Genomic DNA, 10,216 nt, shown 5'->3' with positions numbered 1-10,216 from the left:
ACTTTTCCAGAAAGACCCTCCCCTCTTACTCAAAAGCCCAGCACTTGTAAAAGCTGGGGTTAACAGCTTTCATCTGGCCACCAAAAGCCACCTCACTGGCACTTTAATTTTTAAAGTTTTGTGACAGCTACTAGTGTTTTTTCTGCAAGTATCATTCACACAAAACTTTGCTGGCTCCTCTACCTTCTTCCTTTCTAAGCAGAAACCTGAATTAAATAGAAAACAGCAGCAGCAACCTCCATAGCCTTGGGTAGGGACCTTGTGGAGTCATGCTTCAAGGCTGGCAGGCCCCAGCTGTCAAGGAAAGGCAGGCCAGTGAGTTCCTCATCAGATGTTGCTGTGAAAGCTCATTTGGTGTGGGCAGTTCTGCCCCGGCACAGCCAAACCATCATCCTTCAGAGGAGTGTTCTGCCAAGGGGATGGGCACCGGATAAGTAGGTTGCTCTGTTTTTCTTTGATCTGGAGAAGGAAGGGGAATTAAGACATTATTCAGTATCTGTTATGATCAGAAAGTCTTGTATTAATTCCTCCCCACAAACTGAGTAAAGCAGAGCTTCCCAAACAGTGTGCCCAGAACATTAATGTGCCCTGTAGAGTTACCAAGTGCCAAAATGCCAATTGCCCTCAGCCCTTGTGAAAGCAAAGCAGGACTTCATTCAGGTGATTAGAGCTCCCTGATCTGGTCACCTCTCACTGTAGGTGGCAACATCCTTTGCAGTAAAAATATTCTCATTTTCAAAGTATACAATATTATGAAAAAGTTTGGGAAAGGCTACTATAAGGTATTACCTTGGTTTACAGAGGAGGAAGTTGAAGCTCACAGATTAGGAAGCACACCCAAAGATCACACTTGCAAACAGCAGAACAGGCATTTGATTCCAGGTTAATTTGCCTTCAAAGTCCAAGTTCATTCCACTTTCCTCACATCGCTAAAAACAAAACAAAACCATACAAACAATAACACCTGAAATCTGAGTAGACCTTTTTGGTTTAGGAAGTGCTATGACAGAAGAAAGGAAGACATAAGAGGTGACGGAACAAACACTTCTCATATACCTACAATGTACCTCGTGCTTTACATTAAGAGTCTTGTCTTTTTAACAGTTTTAATTTGTTTTGCATAAACTTATAGTAGATAAACATATAAACTTATGGTACTTTTTGACAAATTTAATTTGCTCTTTCATAATTTTCTCTCTATGCCCCACTACTTTTTTCCTATTTATTTATTTTTGTATATTTAGGGGGTACAAGTGCCACTTTCTTACATGAATATGATGCACTATGGGCTTCTAGCATACCCATCACCTGAATAGTGAATGCTGTATTCAACAGGTAATTTTTCAACCTTCACCTCTCTCCCTATTCTCCCACCTTTTATAGTCCCCAGTGTTTATTATTCGACTCTTGTCCCCCACTCCTTCTAATAACTGATTCAGTTCTTAGAGAAACATTTAATGATAGAAACTGGACTTAATCCCATTTCTTTTGACTGCAAATTCTGGACACTCCTTGCCCCAAGAGCAATGGTATAATTAATTCAAAAGAGATTTTCAACATAAAGGAGTCATATTTACTGGGCCAAGACTGTACAAAATAAACTCTTAAATTTGATGCTATTTTTATGTTTTATAATACATTTCTATTTCTCTCTCTATACCCTTTGATTTCCTAGTTCATAATTTTTGGGGTTCAGAATAATATCTATGTCATGTGCTGATGGAGGAAGACATAGAGTAAGACCAAAAGACAGATTGGTTAGGAGTTGAATCACCAATCACTTGAAGTAGAGGCTTGAGAGATTAAAGTAACTTGAGGGTTAGTATAGCTAGAAGACTCCCAAGTGATGATTTCTTTTTAAAGGAAATTGTCTCTAAATACAATCCTTAAAGTAAATCCATGGAAATAAAACAGTATCATTTTATAATACAATTCACCAAGATTCATGGGATCAAAGATGAAAATTCTCTGTCTAGAGATGTCTCTCAAGCACACAACAAAACCATTTTGTCCTGTCCAGGAAAAGCCAATGTAACTTTTGTGAGAGATCAGGAACCATTTCCGTGTCCAGGCAACTAATCACTGCTTATGCTGTGTTCAGTAAGGTCAGGGGCACAATCCTGTAGTTGTAGGCATTTGTGATGGGGAAATCTGGTAGTTTTTCTGAGTCATGATTTGATTGCAATGGTGATGGCAATAGCTGAAACCTTGACTGTGAGAATTTGTCCTTGAAGATAAATTATTATTGAGGTTACATCTCGTACTTTTTTTTTTTTTTCATGATGCAGAACAACTAAGAACATGGTCAAACCCTGTCTTTACTAAAAATACAAAACCAAAAAACTAGCTGGCCATGGTGGTGCAGACCTGTAATCCCAGCTTCTCAGGAGACTGAGGCAGAAGAATTACTTGAACCCGGGAGGCAGAGGTTGCAGTGAGCCAAGATCGTGCCACTCCACTCCAGCCTGGGCAACAGAGCAAGACTGTCTCAAAAAAAAAAAAAAGAAAGAAATATTTTACAGTTGTCTTTTAATGTTTAATAACTTGGATTATATATATATATATATATATATATATATATATATATATATGTTCATAAACCTGCTGTCAAGTTAGTACCAGTGTTGATCTGGGTTGCAAGGAACTTAGTTTGAAAGTTTAGATTTGGATAATATGTAAAGTGCCACAGTTAAGTAACTAAGGCAATTATCTGTCAGATTAAATTTGTGTTTGTTTATTTAACAAATACTAGGCACCCACTCTGTATGGGCCCTGTTTTCGGTGCTGGGGATATTGGGTGAATGAGAAAGGCAGCATTTCTGCTGTCATGAAGCTTTCCTTCTAGAAAGAGAAGACGGAAAATAAACACAATACATTGGATCACTTTAGGTGCCATTTTGAAATAATATAGAGCACCTGTTGTTATGAATGTGTCAGACTGTCTTCTAGTTAGTTTTGCTGAAAATTTACTTACAGGTGCAGTGACTCTGCAGGTCCAAAGAGCTGCCAGCTCTTAGAGAATTTTCCTTTGCTCCTGCTGAAGATAAAGTCGGACAGTTATAGTAGAGAATTTTTTTTCCTCATTTCCCTTCGAGTAGGGCATGCAGCTTCCTTCTTAAATATGGAGTGGGTTAATCAGCATGAATTGTAATTGAAAGACAGATGCTTTGGTTCCCTTTGAGAGTCCCTAGTTTCTGTTATGAATCTATAGATCCTTACAAACATAGTATTTAACCAATGCCTAAAGCCTGAAGGGTTTATGAGAGATTTATGAGATTTACTCAGTACACCAAAATAGTGTCATAATGTTAAAGAAATTTGACTGATATTTTAAATTGACTTACCATGTTGTTATGTCGTGAAGGTTTTTCTTTTTTTCAGAATTTACTTGGGATAAAAACAATAATGAGTGGCAATACCTTTGATAGTATTACACCATAATCTTCAGGAAGACCATGCTGATATGAAGTTCCAGGCACAGGATGGTAGAAAACATAGAGAATATAAAACAAGAGGAAAAAGTACAAGTAGTCATGTTTTTCAGAAATCTGGTACATTTGATGATGTCAAATATATAAGAAATAAATAATTCATATTAGTGTATTACACTCAAAGTTGCTTATAAATCCTAGTTTTTTTTTTCCCTTATAAGAAAATAACATAAATTCTGCTTGAAGACAGACTCCTCAATAAGGGCTGCTTCTCTTTTATCCATTCTTATATTTTCTAGATGTAGAAAGGAGGTTCAGAGTCATTACATTTTGACTACAGTAATACGTTTTGGGGTTTCCAAGTTTTAGTTTTCAAGTTATGGCTGGTTTATACAGCTTCAGGGCTGTTCTGTATTCAGATGATTATAAAGTGATTGGCTTGAAAGGCCAACGTAAGTCTGCAAATATTTATTTCAAATTTTAAAGTCTGTTAACAGCTCAATTCAGGTAACATGTTGTTGCATGATTAAAGAAAGCTGAGTTTCCTTTAACTGTACTTAGAAAGAATACTGTTGAAGTAATAAACAACAGTGGCTATTATGCCTTTTTTTTTTGAGGCTTATAGTTTTAGTAATCGCATTAGTAACTGCATTCCAGAGGTCCGGAGCTTAGAAGGACAAAAAAAGCTGTAGTACAGATTATGAAAAATTACCAGAAATAAAAAAGGAGAAAGAGAGAGAGAGAGACGAAGAAAGGGAGAAGGGAAGGGAAGGGAAGGGAAGGCCAACAGCCTGGATTAGGGGTTTGAATTTCTTACTTACCAGTTCATTCATTAAGTCATTCATTCCTCCTTTCAAAATATTAGTGTGCTGGTGATAATACTTTAAGCAAATAAGTGAACCTCTTGGCCCAAGTTCTGGGAAAAAATAAAAGTTTTTTTTTTTGTTTTTTGTTTTTTTTTTTGTTTTTTTGAGACGGGGTCTTCCTCTGTCACCCAGGCTGCAGTGCAATGGTGCGATCTCAGCTCACTGTAACCTCCGCCTCCAGGGTTCAAAGGATTCTCCTGCCTCAGCCTCCCGAGTAGCTGGGACTACAGGCACCCACCACCACACCCAGCTAATTTTTGTGTTTTTAGTAGAGACAGAGTTTTGTCATGTTGGCCAGGCTGGTCTCGAACTCCTGATCTTGGGTGATCCACCCACCTCAGCCTCCCAAAGTGCTGGGACTACAGGCATAAGCCACTGTGCCCAGCAAGATTTTTTTTTTTTAAATAAGAAAAACTGGAAAGGATAATAATTCTGTCTGTGTCTCACAGTTATTGTGAGGCTTCAACAACAAAATATATGAAAATGCTTTGGAAAAATTGCCTAGAGAAGAAAGCTCTCCACAGGTGCTATTAATAAAAGGCACATGCCTATTTACTATCTTATTTCTGAAATCACATTTGAGGTTTTCAAGCAGCCTTCAGTGGGGCTCTGGCCCAGTAGCTCGCAGTGCAACATGAACAACATGTTTATCTTGTGAGAAAGCTAGCAGAGTGTCTTAATACTTCAGCTGAATGTATGAGGAGACAGTTGGAGCAGAGCAATCTTTCTTTGATTAGTGCACAAAAACTACTAATTTGCATATTTAAGATATGCTATTTCATTGTATGGGAAGAAGTTGGGCAGATGATTCATCTGGAAAAGATCAAGGAGGCTGATTCGTTTAATTCAAGGCTTATATATGCAAAGCTGTTTTTGAATGTTTGCAGATCTGGATCAAATAATTATGGCATTAATTGAGACATTAGTGTGTGTTTGTCATTGTGTTCAAATTCACAAGCATCCTCTTATTTAATTGTCACTACAACCTTTTGAGGTGGACAATAATATCCTCATTTTGCCATTGAAAATAGTAAATTTTGATGACTTAAGCATTTCTTTTTTTTAAGTTTACGTATCTAGTAATTGGCTCAGGGCTTTCCTGCAAAGTCAGCTGTTGGCTTTGAGGACACTGGGGTCAGTGACCTGGGGTCAGTGATCTTATCCCCACCCTGTCCCTATTTACTGTAGCATTTGCAGAAGATGCTGTGTTCCTTCTCACCTCCTGTGATGGTGGCATCATCCTGGAGGGGGCAGCTCTCCCTCTATCAGGTCAGTCCATCTCTTGCTTCTCAGTGATGCCGTAGTTCCAGCAGTCAGTGAATACTCTGCAGGGGTTAATGGAGGAGCTGGGAAGTGTAGGGGTTCAATAAAGGGATAGATGCAGAAAAAGGAGTAAAGTAAGGGGACTGGGGAAATATGAATAGATTTAATGGATATTTATTAAGTGCCTACTAGGTATCAGGTACTGTGTGCTAGGCGCTGGGACAAAATAATAAGCAAAAGACAGGATATTTCATATAGAGCTTATAGCCTATTTGGGTGGGAGGAGACTAGTGTTAAATGAAGAGCCACATAAACGAATACAGTGTTCCTGGAATGAACCGTGGATCAGGCTGCTTATTCTCATGGCCCAATAACGAGATGCAGATGAACTGGGAAAGAAGAGAGTTTACTTCTGTAACCGGGTACAGGGAGAAGGCCGGGAAAACATCAGCAGACCAACTCAAAGTTACGAAGTTTTGCAGAGCTTATATACCTTCTAAACTTATGTCTACGTGTAAGAGTGCATTCATCGAAAAGACATAAGTTCTTAATTTCTTCTAACCTGTAAGTAAAGTCTGTGTCCTGAAGACCTTCCTTTGAAGCCTCAGTAAATTTACGTAATCTAGATGGGTCCAGGTGCCAGAGGTAATTACCCTTATCTTGTCTCCTTGCTAAATCATGGAGGTTTGGGGAGATCCTTCAGACCCCAGTAGAACTTGTTTAATCCTAGACGGATCCTGTTAAGAATTCCTTCGTTATCTCGTCATGCTTCAAGGCCCAGGAAAAGCTTAGGCAAAACTCTCAGTGGGCTTTTTGTTACCTTCCAGCCTTTGTATAAGGACACTGGCTTTATCACCTTTGGTTGTGTGTGTGTTTTTTTTTTTTTTTTGAGACGAAGTCTTGCTCTGTCGCCCAGGCTGGAGTGCAGTGGCATGATCTTGGCTCACTGCAATCTCGGCTCACTGCAACCTCCGCCTTCAGGGTCAAGTGATTCTCCTGCCTTGGCCTCCAGAGTAGCTAGGATTACAGGTGCCAGCCACCATGCCCGGTTAATTTTTGTATTTTTGGTAGAGACGGGGGTTTCACCATGTTGACCAGGCTGGTCTCGAACTCCTGACCTGAAGTGATCCACCCGCTTCAGCCTCCCAAAGTGCTGGGATTACAAGCATGAGCCACCGCATCCGGCTTTTTATCAACCTTTTTTTTTTTTGAGGCAGAGGCTCGCTCTGTCCCCCAGGCTGGAGTGCAGTGGTGCGATCTCGGCTCACTGCAAGCTCTGCCTCCCAGGTTCATGCCATTCTCCTGCCTCAGCGTCCCAAGTAGCTGGGACTACAGGCGCCCGACACCATGCTCGGCTAATTTTTTTTTTAATTTTTTATTTTTTAATAGAGACGGGGTTTCACCGTGTTAGCCAGGATGGTCTCGATCTCCTGAGCTCGTGATCCCCCCGCCTCGGCCTCCAAAAGTGCTGGGATTACAGGCATGAGCCACTGCGCCCGGCCTGTATCAACTTTTATTATTTAACTTAACAGTCAGTGCTGAAACAGTTGTCATGGAGGCCTGCCTGGTCAGCTGTTCCTGAGACCTGGCCTGCTGCAGCACAATTTAAAATTGTGATATTTCATGACAGTGAAAGAGGCTATGACAAAGAATAAGGGGAAGAAGATATAGTTTAGATGACGGGAGTATGTTTTTCAGAAAAGGAAATGGTGTTTAAAATGACATGTTTATAAACTATGTTTGAATATTGAAATACTTGTATATTGATAATTCTAAAATAATACAACTATTCACCTTTGAAAGTTGTAGTTAATAGTAGGAAATAGGTTTATTTTTATTACTTATGCACAGTTCTTTTTACCATTTTTAAAAGTAAATTGCAGATATAAGTGAATACTTCTACATATGCTTTAGTTATAAAATTTAAGGAACTACTATTTGATTATCTTCATATCACTTGGAATAAGCCATGAGAATTACTGATTTTTACAGATAAAATATCTCTTGTTTTGTGAAGGATTTTTCTTATATTTCCCAATTAACTGTTTCTATATATATAATAAAAATTATCTTCTCACCATTCAATGTGTCTGTTTTAATGTTAATATTGTACCAAATGTGAACTATACCTCATTTCTAAAGTTTATGTAACCACATAGTGTTTTATGTCCAATAAAATGTTATTTATGTACTCGGTTTACAACATACCTAATTTTTCATAGACGAAAAATGGGCATTTTGGCAACCTTTAATGGTGACAAAATGAAACACTTAGAATCTTCTTTTTAGAAAAATAAAATATGCCGGGCGCGGTGGCTCAAGCCTGTAATCCCAGCACTTTGAGAGGCTGAGACGGGCGGATCACGAGGTCAGGAGATCGAGACCATCCTGGCTAACACGGTGAAACTCCGTCTCTACTAAAAAATACAAAAAAAACTAGCCGGGCGCGGTGGCGGGCGCCTGTAGTCCCAGCTACTCGGGAGGCTGAGGCAGGAGAATGGCGTGAACGCGGGAGGCGGAGCTTGCAGTGAGCTGAGATCCGGCCACTGCACTCCAGCCTGGGCGGCAGAGCGAGACTCCGTCTCAAAAAAAAAAAAAAAAAAAAGAAAAAAAAAGAAAAATAAAATATGTACTTTCTACCTTTTGGATATGAATTTTCACTTGTTTTCTACTGACAGTTACTTCTCAAATAGTGTACATTATAAATAAAGTTATCATAATTAGTGGAAAGAATATTGATCAAATTTTTTTTTTTTTTTTTTTTTTTTTTAGGCGGACTCTGGCACTCCTGCCCATACTGGAGTGCAGTGGCCCGATCTCGGCTCACTGCAAGCTCCGCCTCCTGGGTTCACGCCATTCTCCTGCCTCAGCCTCCCGAGTAGCTGGGACTACAGGCGCCCGCCACCTCGCCCGGCTAGTTTTTTTGTATTTTTTAGTAGAGACGGGGTTTCACCGTGTTAGCCAGGATGGTCTCGATCTCCTGACCTCGTGATCCGCCCGTCTCGGCCTCCCAAAGTGCTGGGATTACAGGCTTGAGCCACCGCGCCCGGCCTGATTAAAATATTTTATATTCCATCTTTACCTCTGTTCAGAAACTTCATGTAAAATTGTATATGTGTATTTCAAAATGTAAAAGTAATGTTTGTAAGGATCTTCACAATTATCAAAGCATTAAATGTACCATTAATTTTTTATTTACTAAATAACAGGGAAGTTTATTAAGTGGTACAAATATCACATTTCCTCTGTTTTGATACTTGTTTGTTACAGTTTATAGTTTATGTTATCTGAATCCAGGATTGTTTTATTTTTTTAAATAGAGATGGGGTCTCCCTATGTTTCCTGGGTTGGTTTCCAACTCCTGGCCTCAAGTGATCCGCCTGAATAGTTGGTATTATCAGCATGCATCACACCAACTGGTGCTTTTTAAATTATTATTATTATTTTAATTTTATTTTTTAAATTAAAAAAATTTTTTTGAACTAAAAGTAGATCTGCCGTTTGATCCAGCAATCCCACTAGTAGGTACCTACCCAGAGGAAAAGAAATTGTTATATGAAAAAGATACTTGCACATACATGTTTATAGCAGCACAATTTGCAGTTGCAAAAAATATAGAACCAACCCAAATGCCCATCAATCAACGAGTGGATAAAGAAAATGGAATACTACTCAGCCATAAAAAGGAACAAAATAATGGCATTCACAGCAACCTGGATGGAATTGGAGACTTTTATTCTAAGTGAAGTAACTCAGGAATGGAAAACCAGATACAGTGTGTTCTCACTTATAAGTGGGAGCTAAGTGATGAGGACACAAAGGCGTAAGAATGATATAATGGACTTTGGGGACTTGGAGGAGAGGGTGGGAGGGGGGTGAGGGATAAAAGACTACACAATGGGTACAGTGTACACTGCTTGGATGATGGGTGCACCAAAATCTCAGAAATCACCACTAAAGAACTTATTAATGAAACCAAACACCTATTCCCCAAAAACCTATTGAAAATTTTAAAAACAGGCCGGGCGCGGTGGCTCACGCCTGTAATCCCAGCACTTTGGGAGGCCGAGGTGGGCGGATCACAAGGTCAGGAGATCGAGACCACGGTGAAACCCCGTCTCTACTAAAAATACAAAAAATTAGCCAGGCGCGGTTGTGGGCGCCTGTAGTCCCAGCTACTCGGGAGGCTGAGGCAGGAGAATGGCGTGAACCCGGGAGGCGGAGCTTGCAGTGAGCCGAGATCGCGCCACTGCACTCCAGCCTGGGCGACAGAGCGAGACTCCGTCTCAAAAAAAAAAAAAAAAAAAAAAAGAAAATTTTAAAAACAATCAAATACAATAAAATAAAATATATAAAATTAAAAAAATTTTTAAATAGGGATGGGATCTCACTATGTTGCCCAGGCTGGTCTCAAACTCCTGGTCTCAAGCGATCCTCCAATCTCAGCCTCCCAAAATGCTGGGATTATTGGTGTAAGCCACCATCGCTGGCTAGATGCTGACTGGAGTTTGAATTCAGGATTTCTTTTATGATCATTGTTTATGATTAATTTTAGGAGTAAATTCTTTTTTTCAAAGAAGTCTTATTTAAATCGATGGCACAACTTACAATTAATGGCATTTTAGAATTAGCATCATATGGCATGATTTATATGTT

This window comes from Macaca mulatta, chromosome 4, assembly GCF_049350105.2.
Source record: "Macaca mulatta isolate MMU2019108-1 chromosome 4, T2T-MMU8v2.0, whole genome shotgun sequence".
NCBI classification, from domain to species: domain Eukaryota; kingdom Metazoa; phylum Chordata; class Mammalia; order Primates; family Cercopithecidae; genus Macaca; species Macaca mulatta.
The sequence above is the reverse complement of the archived record's forward strand: the minus strand, read 5'-3'. Positions refer to the sequence as shown.